The sequence below is a fragment of the Gorilla gorilla genome, chromosome 23 (assembly GCF_029281585.2).
Source record: "Gorilla gorilla gorilla isolate KB3781 chromosome 23, NHGRI_mGorGor1-v2.1_pri, whole genome shotgun sequence".
In the NCBI taxonomy this organism is placed as follows: Eukaryota; Metazoa; Chordata; class Mammalia; order Primates; family Hominidae; genus Gorilla; species Gorilla gorilla.
In genome coordinates this window covers 35,383,485-35,405,916 of record NC_086018.1, presented here as the reverse complement: position 1 = coordinate 35,405,916, position 22,432 = coordinate 35,383,485, and the positions used below count along the sequence as shown (strand labels likewise).

At 58.2% G+C, this 22,432-nt stretch overlaps 1 protein-coding gene across 7 annotated transcripts in view; it reads left to right on the top strand.

Annotated features, from left to right (window-relative positions):
* The window catches only part of ELFN2 (extracellular leucine rich repeat and fibronectin type III domain containing 2), a 59,898-nt gene that overhangs the window by 22,453 nt on the left and 15,013 nt on the right, over positions 1 to 22,432 (top strand). For 3 of the 7 annotated variants that reach the window (XM_055374569.1, XM_055374567.1, XM_063704886.1), the window contains one exon: positions 15,591 to 20,653. The exons of 3 other annotated variants lie outside the window; for them this stretch is intronic. The gene's annotated coding sequence lies outside the window, so the exon portion shown is untranslated. Of the gene's footprint in view, positions 1 to 15,590; positions 20,654 to 21,306; positions 21,375 to 22,432 lie in introns of all 7 variants that reach the window. One more of the 7 variants, XM_055374570.1, reaches the window with a different exon arrangement.

Genomic DNA, 22,432 nt, shown 5'->3' with positions numbered 1-22,432 from the left:
ATCCCAGCTACTCAGGAGGCTGAGGCACAAGAATCACTTGAACCCAGGAGGCGGAGGTTGCAGTAAGCCGAGATCACGCCATTGCACTCCAGCCTGGGCAAGAGCGAGACTCCATCTCAAAAAAAAAAAAAAAAAAAGCTGAGGTTCAGGGGGGTGAGGGGCCTTGCCCTGGTTCCACAGTTGGTAAGTAGGGGACCCAGGATTCAGCCCAGGGCCTGACGCCCAGCCCTTCCTTCTTGATCACCAGCAGGTAGCTGGAACTCCTGTGTCTCTGGGGCTCAGCTAAGGATCTGGGGGGATGGCCCTCCTCACAACAACCTATGTGGTAGGTATTGCTTTTATTCTCATTTTACAGATGGGGAAGTTGAGGCTCAGAGAGGTGAAGTGACTTGCCAAGGATCCCATAGCTGGTGAGGTGTTGGGTTCGGGCTTTGAACACAGGCGGGTGTGGCAGGCTCCTGAGCACCAGCATCCACTCCCAGCTGCTGCACCTGTCCCTGAGCGCTGACCCTCCCAGCCTGGGTGTCAGCCGCTGCTGTCGGGCCAGCATCTTAACAGCTGTGTGCAAGGGATGCCTGAGTCTCCATCCTCTGCTGTCACCTGCCTCTGGCTGTAGGACATTGCGTGTGGCCACCTGCTGACTGGTCATTCCTTTGGGGTGTTCCTCTGACCCCTAAAGCTCAACTGGTCCCACCCGGGCTCTGTCTCTGTCCTCCTACACTGCTATTTGCCCATTCTCTGAGGCTCCCTGTTCCAGGGCAGGCACTACGCTCACTCAGCCACCCACCCAGACCCTGGGTGGCATCCCTGAACTCCCCCCTTGGTCTCTCTCTTCATCCTGCCCGACTCTCTTCACTAAGCCTGACTCAAATCTGCCTTCATGTGCCCACCCTGCTGTCCTTGCCTGCACCAAGTCACCCTCCAGGCCCGTCTCGTTGCAGCCTCCTCACAGGCCGCTGGCGCCATTCCCGCCCCTCCGATGCATTCCAAACCCTTCCATTGGTGTCACCCCCCCAGCATGTCACTGGCTCCCCACTGCCCTTGGGCCAAGATCCAGAACCTTGAGATCTGCAAGGAGTTGGCTCGGCCTCGGGGCTCCCTCTCCTTCTGATGTTCCATTTATCTTGATCTCAGTTCTCCTGACCTTGTTCCAGTTCCTCAAAAGTGCCACCTTCTGGGTACCACATACGTGGTTCCCTCACCAGGATCACCCTCAGCAAAGCCTTCCTGGACCCCAGGACAGATGAGGCCCCTCAGGTGTCCATGCGCTGGGGACGTCCCTCTCTTTCTCCCAAGAGCCCTTTGAGGGGAGTGGTGTTGCCCATTTTACAGACAGGGAAGCTGAGACTCAGAAGGCTAAGCTGGCAGCCAAACCCAAGGCTCTCTCATTCTGGGGCCTGTGGTCTCCTCGGCATGTGCAGGTGCGTGTACAGGTGTGCATACACGGCGGGCACCGCCGATGGCTGGCTGTGTGAGACCTCGTTTGGGCTGAGATGATGAGCCTCGTTGGGGAGAGGAGGTCCCGGATGGTCTCTGGGTGCCTGGCCTGCCTTTTCTGCCTTTTCCTGTGGTGGGGGTGAGGGCATGCTATGTGAATTTGGGGCGAATGTCAGCCCCTCGCTAGACCCCGAGGCCGCAGCCTCCCAGGCCCTCTCGCTTCTCTCCCTTTGCTTCGAAACAAACACCCGCGAGCCCAAACCGCCCATCCAGCCAAGGCACAGATGGAGTCGGAATTAATTAGTCCTGTTGCCCAGGCAACCGGGGCCCAGACCAGGATCCAGTCTTCTCTCGGCCCATCCCCACCCTCCGGCCCCTCGCTCGCCTTGCATGGCCCCGCCCCTTAGGAGCCTGGCCCCGCCCTCTGCCCTGGGGATGCCCTTGGGGACTCCTCCTAAATCGGGAAGGTGGTGGTAGGGATGTCTAGGAGCTGGGTTTCACTCTGGGCTTGGTGGGACCTTGGGCAAGTCCCTGCAGTGCTGGGAGCCTAGCTTTGTTCTGCAGAATGAATGGATGGACAGGTGCACCTGCCTGGGGGTGGGGGGAGGAGCATCATGGAGTGATACCTCCTGGGGGACTTGAGATTGGTGAGAGAGGGAAGAATGAAAGTGGCCTCAGCTTGGGATGTTGTTGGGGAAGATGTAGCTGGTAATAACTGGGATAGGCTGGGGCTATGGCTTTTTCTACTCGATGCCAGCAGGAGGGGGCCGTTGTGGGCAAGTGAGGCATGGTCTCTGGCCCGGGCCATTCTTGGAAGTGGGCTCAAGTGGAGGATGTGGAGGAGACCTGAAGGGAACAGGCCACCTCTAAGCCCCGTCTCCTATCTTTCAGAGTCCCCAGTGCTGTGCTCGGTGCACAGCAATGCCACCCTGGCTTGGCATGCCTCGGGTTGGCTGGGACGAGGCCCAGCGCATGCTCTGGCTTCTGCTCACCCTCCTGCCTGGTCCTGGGACCCACCGAGCCCCTGGAGGCTGAACACCATCTCTCCTGCCACCTGCGTAACTGGCCATTTATTTGCTCCTCCAGCTGCCAGGGAGGCTTCCCTGAAACTGTCGTGGTGGCACAGGGGCTCAGGAGAGAAGACAGGCTGGGACTGGTGGCTGCACTCTCACCTTGGCTCCACAGCCCCTTCCTTGGGAACTGTGGGCAAGTTGCTGCCCCCCTCATGAGCCTCGGTTTCCTTATCTGTCAGCTGGGCCTAGTGATGCCTCTAGTGAGATCACCAGTTGGAAAGGCTTTTGAGAGGCAAGAACTAGGGGTGGGAAACTCAGACGCTCACCGGGGCCGGGTCACTGCAAAGCGCACGTCTGGTCTGTGTAGGGCAATAGGGTGTGGTAGGGCCTGTGGCAAACTCCAGCTGTCAGTTTGGATGGCATCAAAACTCAAATGTGTGTCAACACCGAGTCTGCCAACAAAACCGAACCACAGGCTGCCTTTGGAGCTGCCAGCTTGCCCCGGAAGGCAAACTCTACAAATGGATTAACCGGAGGGTATTTAACTCTTCTTTACATAATAGCATGGGCTAACATTTATTGAGGGTTTGCTCTGTGCCAGAGACAACTAAGCACTTTACTTGGATTATCTCCTCTGATCCTCCCAGGAACCCCAAAGCAGGCAGGGTGCAGCTACTGTTCCTACTTCGTAGATGAGGCAATTAAACCACAGAGAGGTTAAGTCAGGAGCCCAAGGTCACACAGCTGTGGAGGAGGGAGCAGGGCTCACTCTTGGGCCTTCTGATTCCTTATCTGGGGCTTCTTCCTTCAGCCTCCCTGGGGCAGGTTGAGGCAAGGGCAGACCCCGCAGGCAGGGAAAGACGGAAGACGGCAGCTTTTCCCTTGTCGCCAAGGAGGCTGGGGGCGGGGAGAGGAGAAGCAAAATTAAACAAACGAAGGGTGTTGTGGAGCTGGGGAAGAATAACTTATTTTTTATGGGCTTGTTAACATTTGTGAAGTTAAGTAAGCAGGAATTTATGCCCCTCGTTTGCATGCATTAAAGGGAGGGCTGCCAGGCCGGCTTGGTTACTGGGAAACCTCACGCACCTCCTAGGGCGGTGGCCCCCAGGCTCCCATTAGGCAGCTCCTGTGCAGGGATGGTTTGTTTGGGCTGTTTCTAGTGATTTCTGCAGGTCCAGCTGGGGCCGTGTTTCCTGAGGGCCCACTGTGTGATTGGCCTACCCTGGCTGCGGTCTCCTCCCTCCCTGCTGGGAGTGGAGCAGCTGGCCTGAATCCCATCACGGTGGCTTGGCCCTTAGTTCACTGGCTGAATGTTCTAGAAACTGTTCCAAGCCTCCTCAGGGACCTGAGAATGTGCAGGAGGCCCCATGACCACCAGCTTTGCTGCCTAAGAGCTGTGAGACCTGAGGCATGTTGCTTTGGCTCTCTGGGCCTCAGTTTCCTCATCTTTAAAATGAGGACAATGATAGTGTTATATATACTGCCCAACTGTGTGTCCCTGTCTTAGACACTGCCCACCTGAGATGACACTGGCTGGTTGGGGAGCTGTGCTCCCTTTGCTAGTTGACCTGCTTTTTGGAGACCCTTTGTCTCCAATAGGCCTGAGAGCTAGGCGACCCTTCCTCTGGAAGACCAGGCAGCCGCACCTGGCCTAGGCCCCACGGCCCCCGCACGTTCCGCTTGTAATTCCTGGTCCCCTGTTTGACTGACTCCCTTGGGGCCGTGAGCTTCCTCAGGGCAGTGCCATGTCTGTTGAGGTCACTGCCAGTCCCCTGCACCTTCCCCAGGACTTGGCACAGAGCCAGGACTTGAGAATCGGTATGAAATGAATGAGTGAATGAAATACTTAACCTGTGTCCGTTTTCGCCACTTAGGGATTACGAGTCCCTTCCAGGTGTGTAGTGATTTATGGGTTTGAAAGCACTTTCAGGCTAATGCCCTCGTTTGATCTCCACCTTTAGATCCCTCTACAAGAAGGCAAGGCAGGGCCTGTGTTCAGCATGGACTCTCTCACGCTTTTGTTTGTTCAAGGAAACTCTTGAACTCCTGTTCTGGGCTGGGTGCTGGGACCCTGGCGGGGAGTGAGGCCATGTCCTTCCCTCCAGGGGCTCAGGGGCTGCTCCCAGCAGGCATGCCCACCGAGGGTGGCTGGGGAGGCTGAGGGGGCCTTGGGGAGTCCTGGCACCCCTGCAGGCCTCAGGCTTCCGTCTGTCTAACGGGTGACAGCGAAGAGGTTTAAGCTCTTCCAATTCTGCCAGGCTGTGATTCTTGGTAGTCAGGTTTTGTCACCAGGCACCTGCTAGGAGGCCCTAAGATGCCAGAATGCCTTTGCCCCAGCCCTGCCCAGGCAGCCCTCGCCCTCCAGGTGGCTGAGGTGCTCCTCGGGCACAGGTGTGTGGGCCTCCGGGGGTGGGGGGAGGGGACAACTGCCCCTGCTGCTACCCCCAGGCCTGTGTCAGTGGGGGCAGCTCTCTGTCCACAGTGGGAGTCGGCCTGTGGACAGAAGGTGAAGTCTGATTGGACCGGAGTGGGGTGGGATGGGGGTAGACACGAGGGGGTGGGTCAGCATCTCTGAGTGGAGTGGAGGGTGGTTGGGGCCCCTGACCTGGGAGGATAATAACCCCGCCTTTCCTTACATTCTTCTCCCTTGCACCCCCTTGCCCCTCCCGGTTTCCCAGGGACCTGCTGCATGGGCTGGGGACGTGGAGGGCTTGGCCTTTGGAGGCAGGGAGGGGGTGGTTGCAGGCCTCACCCTGCAGCAGCCTGGCTTTGGGCAGTTGTTTCCCCTCTCTGTGCCTCAGTTTCCTCCTCTGTGCCTTGTGGATGCTGCTGGTTTGAGGGTTCAGTGGGTGCTGAGGAAGCACGTGGTCGAGCCCTGCAGGCCCTTCCTTCTTTCATTTACCAGGAGGAGCAAGGCGGCCACGGCGGGGAGGCGGTGGCTGGAGCAAGTAAGTGAGGTGGGAGGCGAAGAAGTGAAGTCTGGGAAGATTTTGGATACTATTCCAATCTCATGGGAGCCAGCAGCCGGTGAGGGCAGAGGCCGGTGGCCCAGGTGTGAGACGCAGGGGGCTCAGTGGAGGTGGGAGAGGTGGGCTGGTGGTCCCCGTGGTCGGTGGAGGTGGGAGAGGTGGGCTGGTGGTCCCCGTGGTCGGTGGAGGTGGGAGAGGTAGGCCGGTGGTCTCCGTGGTTGGTGGAGGTAGGAGAGGTGGGCCGGTGGTCTCCGTGGTTGGTGGAGGTGGGAGAGGTGGGCCGGTGGTCTCCGTGGTTGGTGGAGGTGGGAGAGGTGGGCTGGTGGTCCCCGTGGTTGGTGGAGGTGGGAGAGGTGGGCTGGTGGTCCCCGTGGTCGATGGAGGTGGGAGAGGTAGGCCGGTGGTCTCCGTGGTCTGATCAACTTGCTTGCTCTGCCTCCAGGCACTCAGGGGTGGCACAGGAGGGAGCATGTTTCCTCAGCAGACAGTTCTCAAGAAGCCAGTATGGGCCTGGGCATGAAAAGAGTCCCTGCCCTCAGGAAGCCCACACAGGGGCAGACTTGCCAGCCAGTCCTTACGGGGTGGCTGAGGCCTGGTGGGCTGGAAGGCTTCCTGTAGGAGGCAGCTTTGAGTCCCGCCTGAGAAGTAGCACTCACTGGACGGGGATGGGACAGGAGGGTACTCCAGGCCTGGGAATCTCAAGGGGAAAGGCCAAGAGCTGCAAAAAGCCTCTCCGAGTTCAGAGAGGGGTAAGAAGCTCAAGTGCCCATCCCTGGGAGTGGGGAAGGAGGATCCAGGAGTCTGGGGAGGACACCAGAGGCCCCTGAGCTCCCTGCGAGCCAGGAGAAGGCTGGACGCTGTGTCTTCCAGCAGCAGGGAGCACGTATGTGTTTGGGAACAGGCCAGGTGGATGCTGTGTTCCAGGAAGGAGCTTGTAGGGGAGCTGAGGAATTACAGGGGGTGTTTCTTGGAGGTGCTGTTCTGGGGTCGGGCTGGAGGTGGGAAGGTGGGTAAGGCAGGAGTGGAAGTAGAGGCCCAAGCAAGGGAGGAGCCTAGGAGATCCCGCACCAGCTGGAGAGGTGTACATGTGTAGATGCGTTTGTGTGCACGCCTGCGTGTGTGAAGCGGGGAGCAGTTTGTCCTGATGGTATTGGAGGGCACATTGCAGAGACAGAGCCAAGCCAGATCATGAGGGGCCTAAACTGTGGAGCAGAGGAGCTGGGGAGGCGCCAGAGGCTTTAGAGCAGGGCGGCGATGTGAGTGCGCTGCAGGAGGCTTCCTTGGGCTGCTGTGCAGAGGATGGGCTGAGGCAGGGTAGGCGACAGTCAGTTAGGAGACTGCTGTGCTGGGGGGCTTTACTGGGGTAGGGGGAAGGGGCCGGACAGGAGCGGGGTGGTGGAGCCCAGGGCGGCTCAGTAGAAGAGGTAGCATTTGATGAGAATGTAAAGGGTGAGAGGTTTGCTTTCTGGAAGTGGAAGGAGAGGCACGGCAGGTGGCTGGAACAGTCCCTACGAAGGCTTGCAGGAGGGAGAGGCCAGGCTGGAGGCCAGTATATTCAGGGGCCTTTGAGGAATAAAGGGCAGGTTGGAGTCAAAAAAGAATGTTGTTCAGTGAGGCCCTCCGTGTGCCCGGCACGGTCTACCCAGGCCTGAGCGCTAGCTCCACCGCCCACAGCTGCCTGGCTCTGGGTAAGGCGTTTGACCCTGGCACCTTCATTTCATTGTCTATCAAATGGGGACCCTGTTAGACTCAGCCTCACAGAGTCACTGTGAGGATTAGATGCAATAATCCACCCGCAGTGTGGCCTGGAAGATGTTCGGCTGTTATTGGCTGTGTCCTTCCATCTCATTTAACACCGCAACCCTGCAGGGCAGCCTCGCACCCCCAGGGACCAGTGCAGACGTCAGCTCAGAGAAGCTGCGCAGGCTGCCGAGGCCACACAGCTGGGAGGGGAACCGAGCAAGGGTCTGAGTCCAGGTTATGAGGACCCCAGACTTGGTGTTCTTTCCCGGGTGCCCACAGCCTCCCAGAACGCCTGTAGAATGCCCAGCCCGGTAAACTCGTTCCCCTCCTTGTGCTTAGGAAGCTCCTGGATCCAATGTAAGAAGAAGCGGGCAGGAGACCAATGCCCATCTCTGGGTTCAGGTCGGCTGCTTGCTCTTGGAGCCTCAGTTTCCTCATTTGGAAGTGAGAGCCCCACGTCCCCACATAAGAAGGTCACGCGGGGCTCCCACAAGGCCAGCAGTGTCAGCTGACTTTGGGGTCTAGGCGAGGCTTCCGGCAGGGGCTCTGTCCATGTTCCCCCCCCTTTCCCTGTCCCTCTGCACCCGCCTGACCAGACTGTCCTGAGGGCAGGGCCAGCATGGGAGCCATCGTACTGGACGGCTTCCTGATGGTCGCAGCAGCCAGAAGGAGCTGGGAGGCCTGGCTGTCATCAGTCATAATAATGGGCACACTCAGCGTGGGTGGGGGTGAGCGAGTGGAGATGGACGCCAGCTGGGAATTACATGCCTGGGGGCCTCTGTTGTTCTTTTGTGTTTTCAATTTTCACTCCCTGGGTGCCTTCTCTGTGCCAGGCTTCTCACTGGGGGCACTGAGGGGGCACAGAGGGGCACGCCGTGCTTCCTGGCCCTCTGGAGGGGACACAGTGACCCTTCAGTGGGATGCCACTTGGAGCTGGTGAGCATGGGGGTGCTGTGGAGTGGAGTGGTGAAGCCAGACCAGGGATTCAAAGAAGGCTTCCTGGAGGAGGTGATGCCCGAGCTGAAGCTGGTAGGAGTTCACCGTGTTGGTGGTCACCCACCAAGAAGGAGCTTAGCCTCTAGCCCTGGGGCTGCAGGGAGCCCTAGAAAGATTTTGAGCAGGAGAGACAGCATCAGAGCTGCCCTCCGGAAGCCTCCCTCTGCCTGGAGAAAAAGGAGATCCCTGTGAGTGATAGGCAAGTGATGATAGTGGCCTGTCCTGGCATGGACTTGGAGGCTGGTCTGATCTTCATCTTCCAGTGGGAGAGGCAGGAGTTGACGGGAAAGCTGGGATCTGGGCCTGCGCAAGCAGGCAGGCAGTGGTACCATGACCGAGCGCTATCTGAGCAGCCAGGGGCATGCATGAAGCCACCCTGGAGGAGAGGGCAGACAAGGGTGCCACAGGCCAAGGACAGAGCCTGGAGGAGCAGCAGTGGTTAGTGGGTTGGGGCAGGAAGGGGGCGCCTGGAAGGGGAGGGGGCGTGGCTGGGAGGCTGTAGGGCTCAAGGCTCTTGTCCTCTCTGGGTTCAGTTTCCTCACCTGCTGCATGACAGGGGCCTGGGTAGTGCTAAGGGATCTACCAGCTCTGACCTCCTTCAAAGTGCCCCAGAGGGTCTGAAAGTAGATGGCACAAGGTGTGCCCGCTGGGGGATCCTGGCACCCAAGCAGCTCTGCTCCTGGGGTTTGGAAATGAGTGCACTAACAGAGTTGGCTTCTGCAGCATTTGCTGAGCCTCTTCTGCACGCTGGCCCCATGTTGGGGGCTGGGGACATGGTGGGGACACAGCCCTCGTCCCACCCTCGGGGTGTGCAATACAGAAGCACCTAGAAAGCCAGGAGTGTTAGCTCACTTTCGGCAAACCCAATCTGAAAATTCAAGCTTTTGATGGGGAATTGGAGGCTGATACTGAGTTTATAAAATAATTCACAGGAAGCTTTCTTTAAATAGCAAAGTCTCTGGCGCATTTGTCCGTCTGTGAGTTCCTGGCTTGTCTTTGTGTTTTCCGCGGTGTGCCTGAAATCCTAGGCCAGGTGCTCATCGGATGTGGAATGTCTGGTTAGCTGGATGCAGCCCCTTCCGGGGGTCTCCAGCCCTCCGGTGGTAGCAGGTCCTCAGAGGTGCTGAGCCTCCCACTTAACCACCAGCTTCGGGTATCTGGGGGCTCAGCTGTGTCCGTGACCCTTCTTCTGGCTTCCTGTTGGGTCTGTGGTGCTTGTGCTGACAGCAGACAGGGACGTGCACCCTGCTTGTCCCCTGAGCCCTGAACAGGTGGCTCCCTGCCCCTCCCACCCTGGGCCTCCCTTGGTGATGCCCTGCACGCCAGACACTAGTTTTGCAGGTCTTTGCAGCCCAGGGTGCCAAGCCCAGGACCTGGTGTGTGGTGGGCCCCTGGGTGCACGGATATTGTGCCAGTGCTGACAGGACCCCCAGGTTGTCTTGTCCACATCCCCTACGCCCCGTGGGTGAGGAAGCCAAGGCCCAGGTAGAGAGGGGCTTTGCTCAACTCCTGGCTGCCACAGAGCCAGCCAAGGGGTGCCTCTCTCCCTAGAGTGCTCCTGACAGCAGAGGAGGCTGGGAAGGAGATCTGGGCAGAGCTAGAGGGGACAACACCTTGGTGTGTCTCAGGCCCTGCCGCTTCTTAGCTGTGTGCCTTTGGGAAGTGGCTTCACTGCTCTGGGCCTGATCCCTCGTGTCTCAGATGGGTAGAATAACAGCGCCCGTCTCCCAGGGCCGTGGAGGGGGTTTCATGAAGTGATTGATGTAAATGCCTACTTGGGTCTGGCGTGTGGTCGGCACTCGATTGATGCTCCTTGACTACTTCTAGGATGTTTCTTCTGGTGCTGGAACCAGGCACAGGCAGAGCCAGGTTTGAATCCCAGCCTCACCACTTACCAGCTGTGACACTGTGAGGCCACTTTGTCTTTCTGAGCCTCCGTTTTCTCATCTGAGGAATTAATCCAACAATCTTTATTTATTTATTTATTTATTTATTTATTTATTTATTTATTTATTTATTTTTGAGACAGAGTCTCACTCTGTCACCCAGGCTGGAGTGCAGTGGCGTGATCTTGGCCCACTGCAACCTCTGCCTCCTGGGTTCAAGTGATTCTCCTGCCTCTCAGCCTCCTGAGTAGCTGGGACTACAGGCGTGTGCCCCCTTTCCCAGCTAATTTTTGTATTTTTAGTAGAGACGGGGTTTCACTATGTTGGCCAGGCTGGTCTCGAACTCCTGACCTCGTGATCCGCCCGCCTCGGCCTCCTAAAGTGTTGGGATTACAGGCGTGAGCCACTGCGCCTGGCCTGACGATCTTTATCTTGACACCCTGTAAGGTCGGGGGTGGGTGTTGAGTTTGCGGCAGCCAACCCAGTGCTCAGTCCCAGGCGAGGAGTGAAGAGTTCTTCATTTACAGCGTATGAGGCACTGTTGACAGTCACCACGGCCCGTGGGATGAAATTGCTGTCTGCACTCGATGGAGGCATTCCTTTAAGCTGCAGGATTGCTCTGCCTACTGTGTGCCAGGGCGGGAGCTGCGGGGGAGGACTCACGGTGCTGGCCACTGCGGCCCCCTGACGGTCCACGGGGGCTGGACACTCACCAAGGAGTCATCCTGGGAGAGGTGAGGCTGCCCAGGAGGAGGGCGGGAGGGAGCCTGGAACAGGCGGCCGGGCCAGGCCCTTGAGGGGCCTTGACCTTCAGGAGAACGTCTAGCTTTAGCCTGGGAACTGTGGAAGCGGCTGAAAGGGTGTTAAGAAAGAGGCCTCGGTGAGTCCATAAAAGACAGCACCCGAGCCGAGCAGAGGAAGGGGAGAACCTTGGGGCACACTAGAGACCCTGGGAGGTGTGTGCTGCCATCCAGACAAGCTTGGACTGAGGGGTGGCAGCGGACACACAGGTGTGTGGCCTGGAGAGGTGTTGAGGTGGATGGGAAATGAGAGACGAGGGAGAGGGTGGAGTCAGACATAATTTGGATGATGAGACTGAGGCACAGAGAGTTTCAGTAAGGGGCCCACAGTCACACAGCCAGTGGGGCCAGGAGCAAAGGCTCCATCCCGGCATCTGTACGAGGTGGCAGCTGGGCCTGTGGACATCAGTCGCAGCCTGGTGTGCATGTTAGGTGGAGGTGGCAGGCGGGTCAGAGCCAGCAGGAGTGATGCTGGCGGTGGCATCATCACGCTTCATTTGCAGTTCTCCTTAGCGCCAGGCATAATGGAGATGGATTGGGGCATCTGCCAGCGAATGGGGGACCCGTTCCGTGTCGCCTGCAGCTTCATTAGGCAGAGATCGGGCCTATAAAGGAAGAGCTTGGGAAGAAGGTGCTGGAAGGAGCCAGGGCAAGAGGGTGGCCGAGTGCCGGGGCCTCCTGTTGGCACATGTGATGGGGACGCCCTGGGGACCCCGAGTCAGCGAGGCCTGGGTGCAGAGCCAGCTCCAGCCTGGCTTAGGGAGATGACTTGACCTCACTGGCCTCAGCTTTCCTATCTGTTAAGTGGAGGTTGATCTGAGGATGGGACCTTATGGGACTTAGCGCAAGGCCTGGGGCGTGGTCCAGGCTCAGGAAGTGCTGGGTGTTGTTATTATTACTGTTGTCCTCATCGATACTGTTGTGTGGCAGTTGGAGTCCAGCAACTGGTGGGGGGTTGCTGGAGTGCAGTGGCGCTCCAGCATTAAAGACACTTCAACTTCATTCATTATTAAACTCCCCTGATAAATGATCAAACCCCTCTTTCACAGAGGGGGACAGCACCCAGGCCCTGGTGCTAGCAGGCCTGCTCCCAGTGACAGCTGCTGTGTGACCTTGAGCCAGGCCCTCACCCTCTCTGAGCCTCCTGCATGTTTACCTGGTAAAATCAGGTAAACTGATTTTACCTCTCTGATTTGGGACGTGTCATGGTCTGCCAGGCCCAAGCCGAGTTAGCCCGGAGATGCTGCCCTCAGGATGATGGGCCAGTGCCAGGACCTGAGGCCCACTGACTGCAAAGCCGAGGCCCAGGCCCAGGCCCAGGTGCGAGTGGAGGCTGTTGATGGGGGAGCATAAGGAAACCTCCAGAGAGGATCAGCTTCCATTCTGGGGAGGGATTACATGAGTCCAAGAAAGACACGCAGAGAAAGGACAAAGGATGAGACAGGGCCACCTTGATGAGGCCAGGTGGTGGTCAGAGACCATCCTTTGCCTCATTTTACCAGGTAAACATGCAGGAGGCTCAGAGAGGTTGAGGGCCTGGCTCAAGGTCACACAGCAGCTGTCACTGGGAGCAGGCCTGCTAGCCCCGGGGCCTGGGTGCTGTCCCCCTCTGTGAAAGAGGGGTGTGATCATTTATCAGGGGAGTTTAATAATGAATGAAGTTGAAGTGTCTTTAATGCAGGCAGCAGGCCTGAAGTAATAAGGGACCCTGTATTAATTCAGAAGTTAATGAATATGCAGGTGTGTCTGAATGATTAATGGGGCTCCTGAAGGCCTTGGAAAGGGGTGCGTGAGCTGCTGCTGATGGAAATATGAATATTACATACATCTGGGAAGTCGGATAAACCAGGGAACAGATGGGCATTAGCCAACCAGAGGTCTCTAGCAGCCACTGAGAGTGGAATATACAGATATGTGGGGGCAAATATACAGTGGCGTGGGGAGCACGCTCACTTTCTTGCAATGTGATCTTGAGGATGTCACTTAATCTCTGAGAGCCTTACTTCCCTTATCTGCAGAACGGGCATAAAAATAATACCTGGTTCTGGCCGGGCGCGGTGGCTCACACCTGTAATCCCAGCACTTTGGGAGGCCAAGGCGGGTGGATCACGAGGTCAGGAGATCGAGACCATCCTGGCTAACATGGTGAAACCCTGTCTCTACTAAAAATACACAAAAATTAGCTGGGTGTGGTGGCGGGCGCCTGTAGTCCCAGCTACTCAGGAGGCTGAGGCAGGAGAATTGCTTGAATCTGGGAGGCGGAGGTTGCAGCGAGCCCAGATTGCGCCACTGCACTCCAGCCTGGGCGACAAAAAAAAAAAAAAAAAAAAAGAGAATCCAACAAACAAACAAACAAAAAACACAACAAAAAACTGGTTCCTAGGATCCTGAGGATGAAATGTGAGAGAATCCCTTAACAAGGGTGGGCTCACTGTGAGCATCTCACAAACACAGGCGAGCCTTTTTAGAGACGAGGGCAGAGAAGTGGTTGAGGAGGGCCAAGGAAACTCTAACGGTAGCAGTTAAATTCCCTTAAGATGGACGGTGCTTCTGTTGCACCGACAGCAAGAAGGAAGAACAAAGATGAATGGCACTTTACAGTTTTTAAAGGGGAGTCGCCCATTGGTTATCCTTTTCCTCCTCCTTGCAGCAGGTGCGTGGGGCAGAGGAGATGGGTCTTGGGGAAACTGAGGCTCTGAGGGGGCCGGTCACTGCCCATGTCACCCAGCCACGCGAGGGCCAGTTGGGCTCAGGCCCAGGTCTGCACCCCTTCCTCCTGAGTCTCAGAGGATGTGGGACCAACGCACTGCCTGGGAAGGCCCTTTCCAATATTTGCCAGGCCTGGGGCTGGGCACAGGTCATTTCTCAGAGCCTCAGTTTCTCTCCCTTTCATGTAAGGGTCTGTCTGCCATTTGGGGTTGTTTTGAGGCTCTGATGAGGAAGTGGGACACTGTCCCTTCACCTATGCCTGGCCTTCGGGGAGTCCCAGACACCGTCCCTTTGATGGTCAGACTGCTGTATCAGCTGGACTTGTATCTGGGGAGTCGTGGGTGCCGAGCCACTTTAGCTGTGGGCTCTTGGGCATGTCTCTTGTCATTTCTCAGCCTCAGTTCCCTCATCCTTCAAGCAGGCATGACAGTGTGGCTGCCATGTGTGAAGTGTGCGGGGGCCTGGCACACAGCGGGTGCCGGCGCGGTGTGCTCCTCTGTCCCTGGGCCCGTGTCATGGCCCTGTGCGTGGTGGCTCTCTTGTGTTCCCAGGGTGATTTTCAGCCGTGGACGTGTACAGAGAACCTACTGGGACGGTGCCGGGCCCTGGGTTTACAGGGCGAGTGAGACTGTCCACACTTGGTCTTTGTCCTCTACGAGGCTGTGGTCCAGGCAGAAGGTGGATGTAAAACCAGTGTCCCTGTCATGCGACCTGGGATGGGGGTCGGGAGCCAGAGGATGGCCCCCACGCAGCCTTGGGTGGATAGGGAAAGAGATGCCCATTCATCTCCCTGTCATCCCCACCAGAGCCCCAACCAGAAGGCCTGGCTTTGGCTGTGGGTCCTCCACTCGCGGGAGGCCGTGCTCACAGCATGGCTGTTTGAATGGAGAGGGAGGGAATGAATGAATGGCTGGCTTCTAGGCTCCTTTCTCTGCCTCTTGTCAGCTCCAGGCTGGTGAGCAGGCGCATAGTCAAGCCCCTCACTTGACTGTCTCAGGTATCCGGGGTGATCCTGTTGTACAGCCTTCTCTTCTCCCAGGTCTCTGCCTGGGCCTCCAGGGCCCCCCCCTGGGCCAGCCTGGCTGGGGTCAGAAAACTGTGTGTTGCTGGGTAAAGAACCTTCTGGCAGTCATGGTCATGAAGCAGCCTGCTGTTGACAAGCAAGGAAACCGAGGCCCAGAAGGGAGAGGGGTGGCGGGAGAGGGCAGGGCTGGGGTTAGAACTTCTGTCTTGGCTGTGCCAGGTCGGCCGCCCTGCAGTGACCAGCCTGGCCGTGTATTTATAGTCTCTACTGATCTATATTAACACCCAGGCCTGCCCAGGCCTTTGCAGCCTGCGGATCTGAGGATGCCTTTGAACCCTCTAGGGGGCTGTGGAATCAGAGCTCACCCCCATGGGGAGGGGAGAATGTGGCTTCTCACCCTTCCCTTCACAGCTCTGGGGCTCACGCTGGGCCCTTTGCCTGCAGAATCTTTGCCAGCCTGGGTAAGGTTTGGGCCACCCTTTGGTGGGTTCAGCTTCTTCGTCTGGGGTTCATTATCATGCCTTGCTTCCCTCTGGCTTGGCAGGGAGGCCGTGTGTACAGCATGAGATCAATGCATGGGCTGTGTGGCCTTGGGCAAGCCAGGCCCCTCTCCAAGCCTCAGTCTCCTCATCTGTAGAATGGGCATCATTCGCACCCGACTCTCCTGTGTCAGGCGCTGGGCACTCAATGCTTGTGAGCTGGGGGTTAGTTTACACTCCTCACATCTCTCTGGTCCTCATCACAAGCAGTCCTCAGAGCCTGGAGGGACCGGAGTGTCATCTCCATTTGACAGATGAGGCCAGTGAGGCCCTGCCGCAGTGTGACTTACCAGAGCCATGCTGCCTGTTGGGGCAGGATTCGGACTCATCTAAGTCTGAATGTTCCAGCTTCCCAGGCCCCCTCCCCAGGGCCCGTGGGCTCCTTGGGGCAGGCCAGGTTCCTCACCCCACCAGCTTGGTTCCCACCCCCCTGGTCTTGGGGAGAGCTCCACTAACTCTATGCTTTTCTTACAGAGCAGAGACGACTGGCCGCCCTGAGCGCAATTCAATTCAACAGACATTTACTGAGTGCCTACTATGCGCCAGGCCTTAGGCTGGGCACTGGGGGAGGGGCGCAGACAGGAAGATGGGGTCCTGTCCTCAGGTAGCTCCAGGCGGGGGAGGGGGCATGGAGAAGACAGGCAAGGGCTAAACAGCTCAGCACCAGGAGAGAAGCTGCTTGGTGGGCTGGATGCAGCAGAGACCCGGGTTCAAGTGCATCACTGGAGAGCTGCTGTTCCTCGTCCGCACCTCAGTTTCCCCTACTTGTAAAATGGGGGAGATGATCTCTAGGACCCATCCAGGATTCCAAGGGCTATAGCTCGGGGTTGTGGGGGCAGAGCAGGGGGGTCACCCTGCAGAAGGGAGATCTCCAAAGGCTTCTCAGAGGAGGAGGCATAAGGTCTTGGCCCAGGGGATGGGGACAGGTGGGAATGGGTCCCAGGGTTAGTACCAGCTAATCGCTAGTGAGTAACGGCCTCGTGGATATGGGTGTGGGCGTGCCCTCAATTCCATAGGGTTGCGAGGGGACATGGTGGGGTGTGAGCTTAGAGAGGGAGAGAGGGGTTCTAGGGCCACAGGTTGGGGTGTGAGCTCTATTCTGGGGCCAGTGGGAGCCATTGTGGGCTGTTGAGGGAGAGTCAGGAACAGCTGGTCCTGCTCTGTCTCACCCTCTTCTCTCTCCCTCTCTGGGGCACACTTCAGGATCACATTCCCATAGAACCTTGCAGCCATGTGGCCTTGGCAGCACCTGCACTGTGCCAGGCACTGTGTACATTAGTCCTCATTGCGGCCCCAATTCACAGAGGAGGACGCAGAGCTCTGAGAGGAAGCTCTTGCCCAAGGTCATAATCTGACCCCCAAGCCCCGCATGCTTCTCCCACTACCTCCCCCTGAAAGAGTTCCTATTCTCTGTGACCTCTCCCATCCTGGGGACGCCCCCCACAAAGCCCCGGGGAGTGCCTGCCAAGGGCAATGCAGTTGGGTTTGGAGGGTGAGGTCAGGAAAATCCCAGATGTTAGCAGGACTGGCTTTCTCCAAGACCTGAGTTTCTGCCCTATCAGCCACCCTCTGGGATAGAGAGTGAGGCGGGGCTCCTTCCCACTTTACAGATGAGAAGACTGAGGCCCTGAGGGTCATGTGGCTAGTCCAAGGTCAAACTCAAGGGAGTGACAGCCTAGGCTAGAAGCTGGTCTCTTTATTGCCCAACCGAGGCTGGAGGGAGGCTGAAGTCCCCTGAGATCTGTGCAAAAGCTGACCCCTCCCCGACCTCCCCAGGGAGCAGAAGAGCCCAGAAGAGCACTGGAGTCACAGACCTGGTTCAAATCCTGGTTTTGTCTTTTGCATGAACTGTGTGATCTGAGCAAGTCATGAATTACTTGGAGCCTCGATTTCCTTATCTATATGAGGGCGGCGAGCTGGCCTCCTTCACTCAGCCATGAACAAATATTTATTGAGCACCTACTAGGAGAAGCAGGACCCTTCCTCGGGGAACTCAGTCCAGAGGTAGCAGCAGCATTTATGATTCCGGTTGTGATGGAGGAAGCGCAGGGGGCTGTGGGGACCCACAGGAGAGACCCCGGCCAGGTTGGAAGAAGGCAGGCAGGTAGGAGGGCAGAACAGGCAGCGGCTCCCACAAGACCATGTGGGCTGGGCTCTGGATGCTGTTGGAATTTTCCCAGATCAGCCCGAGCCAACGAAGACTTTTCAGCAGGGAGTGCCATGCTCAGGTTGATGTTCTAGAAAGTTCATCTTCTGCTGGGTGGAGGGGGCATGGAGTGGGGAGGTAGGGTTGGAGGTAGAGAGACCAGCAGGAGCAGCAGGGGGAGGCGGCGGCACCAAGGTGGGACTAGGGGCAGGTGGGGAGGTGTGGGTGACTCTCACCGTGTCTGGGAACTGGGAGAGAAGCAGGGGAGGAGGGGGAAGGGGCCGTGGGAGATGAGTCCAGCCGTGGAGGTGGACATGGATGAGTGAGTTTCAGGTGCCAGGGAAGGGCCCCGGAGGCAGCTGGGTACGGTGATTTGGGTGTGGTCAGCCCAGAGCTGACATTAGAAGCCTTGGGAGGGGTTGAAGGGCTCTTGGGGTAGGGGAGGGGGAAGCGGGTTTGAGAGAGGCAGTGAGCAGGGACCAGGACATCAGGGGAGGCCACTGCTTGGCTTACAAGCAGAGGAGCCCGAGGGGTCGCGGCCTGGGAGGTCGCGGGAAAGCAAAGCTGCAGGTCCCCAGCCCAGGAAGAAGGTGGCAGGACTTAGGTCTGCGGGGAGATTTCAGAAGGCGACATGTCAGGCGCTGTGCCTGGCACCAGCGCGGATGAGGTGCTCAGGAGGGTCAGCTCCTGCATCTTTTCACCTGAAGGCAGAAGCTTAGTCTGTCCCTTACCCTCCTGAGGAGGACGAGGAGGCTACAGAGGGGGAAGGTGTCAGGGAAGGAGGAAAAGGGGAAAAACATTTGCAAGCATGACAAGGCTGAAGTGAGGGAGAGAGAAAGGGGGAGAAAGAGGAAAATAAATTACCATACACCAGGATCTTGTTATTCAAGCTAATTTTCAAAGGACCACAGCTGTCACACTGAGATAATTCGTTAATTATAACAGCCATTGTGCTTTGGCGATGGGAGAGAAACCAAGGCCGGGGAACAGGCTGAAGGTGGGGGTGGGAGCAGGCTACTGGGGGGCCTGGACATCAGAGAGGGGACAGGGACAGAGGCAGAGAGGGGTGTGTTGCCCTCGGGACTGAAAGGAAGACAGGCCAGGCCCCATCCTTCCTCACTGTCATTGTTGCGGTGGGTAATGAGGTCCTCCTGCCTGCCTGGCATGTGCCACGGTGCCACGCGCCAGACCCCCACAGCCATACCTGCAGGAGGCAGCTTCCTGGAGCTGTGACCCTGCCCAGACCGTGGCCTGTGGCCATCCCCTCCATGGCCCTCTGAGCTGGTGCCCTTCTTGTCCCACTTTACAGAAGAGGAAACTGAGACCCAGGAAAGATTAGCTTGCCAGGACCACGGGGTGACGTGGCGTAGCCTGGATTCGAGCTGAATGTGGACCCAGCGCTTTGGCAGCACGTTAGGGAGGGCCGGTCTTGGTGGATTGGCCACGCGGAGTTGGTGGACACAGGAGCTGTCACATAGATAGCCTCACGTTCGGGCTGTGGTTTCTGCCCAGCCGGCGGCCCTCCCCGGGGAGTTTCCGGGGCTCGATGTCGACCCCTCTGCACTGACAGAGCCTCCTTGTTCTCTGATGCTGCAGCTGCAGGCCCCCCGTGGCCTCAGAGGCGGCCGTCAGTGTGGGCTGGACCCTCCCACCTCCTCTAGAGAAAGCTGGTCTTAGGGCCAGGGGAAGGGAATTTGGGCCACCCCAGCTGGTGTCCATACTGACCCCTTGCGATCGCCTGGTTAGAGGTTCTGAAGCGACAGAAGCTGAATGGGCTGTGGCCTCAGGAGGGGTTTCTCAGCCTGGGCCTAGAGGGCTCCAGGACCCTGGGTGCTGGGCCATGCTAGGGACAGGGGGCTGGGGGTGTGGCAGGCAGGTGTCCCAGTCCTAGGTGAGCAGAGCGAGGGAGTCCATGGGGAGAGGGGTGGGACCAGGGAGCCATTCCAGAAACCCCAGGGCCCCTTGGTGAGCTGTGGTGTGGCTTCAGGAACTCAGGTCTCCTGGTGTCCACAGCGGCCATGCCTGGAAACAGCACCTAGGCTAGGCCAGCTGGCAGTGTTCTGTGTGGTGGGAATAATGTTTGGGAGAGGGTAACCCTCAAACCCCAGTAGGAGCCCCAAACTTGACCCAGGCAGGGTTGTTGGCAGGGGAGAAGTGGGCCCCACAAGGTGACAGGTGGGCCTGGGGTGGCTGTGTGGGAACTCCCTTGGTTGGGGACCTCTCCCCAGTGGGGCCGCTTGGAGCCAAGGGGAAGCTGTCAGAGGGTCAGGACAGCTTAAAGTCCTGTAGAATTGGTGACCCACAGAGGCCAAGACACAGGAGACTTTTAGGACCAAATAAATGGTAGATACATCCTAGAATCCTTGAGCCCCAGACTCATAACTGGAGACCTCCCTCCCCAAATGACAGATCCATGCTGTTAGTATCCTGGTGCTAAAACCCAGGAGCCACGGGTCAGGAGGATAGGGGAGGGGAGCTCGAGGTCAGGCAGGGGTCAAGTACAGGAGGCAGGGATCGGGGCACCCTTGGGTCCCAGGCTGAGAGGCTCATAGGAATACCCCTGACAGGCTGGGTTTCTACTTGTCCCCACTCTGGGGTTCCCCCTTGTTGCTGGCCTCATAAACTCCAGTGTGGAGGGGTCAGCTGGCCTCCTAAACCAGAGAGGCAGGGAGGAGGTTGGATGCTGCCCCGGCCTGTGCCACTGCTGTGTCTCCAGGGATGCAGACCCAGGGAAGCCAGATCTTCCCCGTGTCTCAGTGGATTCCAGAAATGAGGATTTTTGAAATAAAATCTGCCAAGTTTTCAATATTGGCAACTGATTAAAAAAATGTGAAAACTACCATCCAGATGAAACAGGATCCCACAGCAGCTCTTCAACGGAGCCTGGGGCCGTGGAGGCTGGAAGCCACCGCGTAGCAGTTGTGAGGCCTGTTTCCTCATCTGCAAAGTGGGAATAGTGATAGTGCTTTTAAGATGTTTAAAGTTGGCTCAGGATTAAATGAGTTAATATGGGAAGTGCGGAGGCCCAGCCAGTGCAAGCACTGAAGACTCTTTTCATCTTGTCGGAGGCCGCCCATCCCTCCCCGGGCTACCTCTCAGGGGGCTTCGCTCTCCGACACTGGAGCCTCCATTTCCCCCTTGCGGTCCCCACATGCACTGCCCCTGTCTTGGGACAGCCCTGAGGGTACTGGAGGGCAGGGAAGCGTTCGCCCCTTGGGACCCTGGAGGAGGAGCAGGTGGAGGAAGCAGAGCCAGGAGGGCGGGCCTAGCCGGCGCCTGGTACATAGTAGGTGCTCCATAAATGTTTATTGAATGAATGAATGGAGGCCATGCAGGCAGAGGCAGCCGTGCTGCGCAGGCACTGGTGAAAGAGCGGGTCCAGTGGACACTGGTGAGTAGTGCCCAGGGGCTGCAGCTGAGGGGGCCAGCAGGGGCCGGGGGGAGGGGAAAGTCAGGTCGGGAGAGGGCAGGGGTCAGGAGTGGGAAGTGGGGTCAGGTGGGGAGAGGCCAGGGGTCGGGTGGGGAGAGGGTAGGGGTCAGGTGTGGGAGGCAGGGTCAGGTGGGGGAGGCAGGGTCAGGTGGGGGAGGCAAGGGCAAGAGGGGAGTGGCTAGAGGTCACGGGGGGTGGGGAGGTGGGGTCAAATGGGATGAGGCCAGGGGTCAGGTTGGGAAGGTGGGATCAGGTGTGGGAGGCAGAGTCCATGGGGGAGGTGGGATCCAGGGGAGGAGAGGTAAAGGCCAGGTTGGGGGGAGAAGGGGTGAGGGAGGCAGTCTCCTGAGTAGCTTGGAGGATTCTGGGAAAGCCAGGAGGTGGGTTTTTAATACAGGTCATCCTTGGCTGTGGGACAATCCTGTCCCCAGGTGCCTGGTGGTGGGTGGGCTGGGGTGGGGGTTTGCCAGGGAGTGGGCCCTGCTCCCGGGCCATGTGCTTACAGCTGCCCCTAGAACCAGGCTCAGGTGTCTCTTGTCAGGCCACGGGGTGGTTTGCCAAGGCCAAGACCTTTGGTAAAACTTTCCACCCCCTGCCTCTCTCCTTCCACCAAGGCCTGGAGACGGAGTAGGTACTAAAGATGACTGTGGCACCCTGTGAACAGGGGAGGCACGGGGACCAGGTGAGCCATGGCAGGGGTGACACGGTGGGCAGGTGACAGGGCTTTGGGGTGGCCCCAGCAAACCAGAGACACGTGTGTGCTGTGGTTTTCCTCCAAACAGATGAGGAAACTGAGGCCCAGGGAAATGAGGTGCTGACTTGCCCGAGGTCACACTGCGGCCCAGCGGCCCAGCCCCATGCCCCTTCTTTGGCTGAGGTTACGCCTGGAGATGCGCGTCCAAAGCACCAAGGCCTTGCAGAGACCCTGACGCCTTGGCTGTCAGCTGTTGGTGCTGTGTCGTTCTTGTTAAGCTCTTTTGAGTAAGAAGGCAGTTTAGTGAAGGGGAGGCAAATCTGTCTGCCCCAGGGCCAGGGGCGTAGTAGGTGTTCAGGGAATACATGTGGAATGCGTAAGAAACGTGGGCGGGTGTGCGGCTGCTTGGGCAGCATGCCTCACCCAGCCCAGGGCTGAACTGCAGGCAGGGCCCCTAGCCTGGGCCCAGTCCCTGTTTCCCTGTGACACAGATGCGGTCGTGGCCTGCTCACCCAGTGCAGGATGACACAGAGCCCGGAGCAGGTGCCAAAGCAGTGAGGGGCAGGAGCCAGCTCCCCCGGGACCCAGAGCAGCTGGTGTGCAGGGCTGAGACTAACAAGACATGATTGAATGGGGGTGGACGAACACCCAGCACCTCGGAAGAGACCTAAACAGAAACTCCCCAGAGCTGCCCGTGGACCTTGTGAGGGCACCAGGGCTGCCTGGCCGTGTGTGTGAAGGGGCCTAGAGGTTTGGTTGACATCTAGGACAAGGTGAGGACAGGACGCTGGTGCCTCCTTACTCTCACTGCATGAACAGAAGCAGGGAGCCCAGCCGAGGGAGGTGGAGGCTTCTGGAGCTGATCCTGCTCTGAACGCATCGGCACTGGTGCTTGGCTCCAGGCGACACGTTGTAAGAGGGACCTTGACAGCAAGCATGACCCGGGCAGCTGTACCCAAGGGCAGGAGGGACTTGACACCACAGTGAAGGAAGAGCAGGTAGAGGACGCGGTGCTGTTTAGCTTGGATAAGCAGAGCAATAACAGA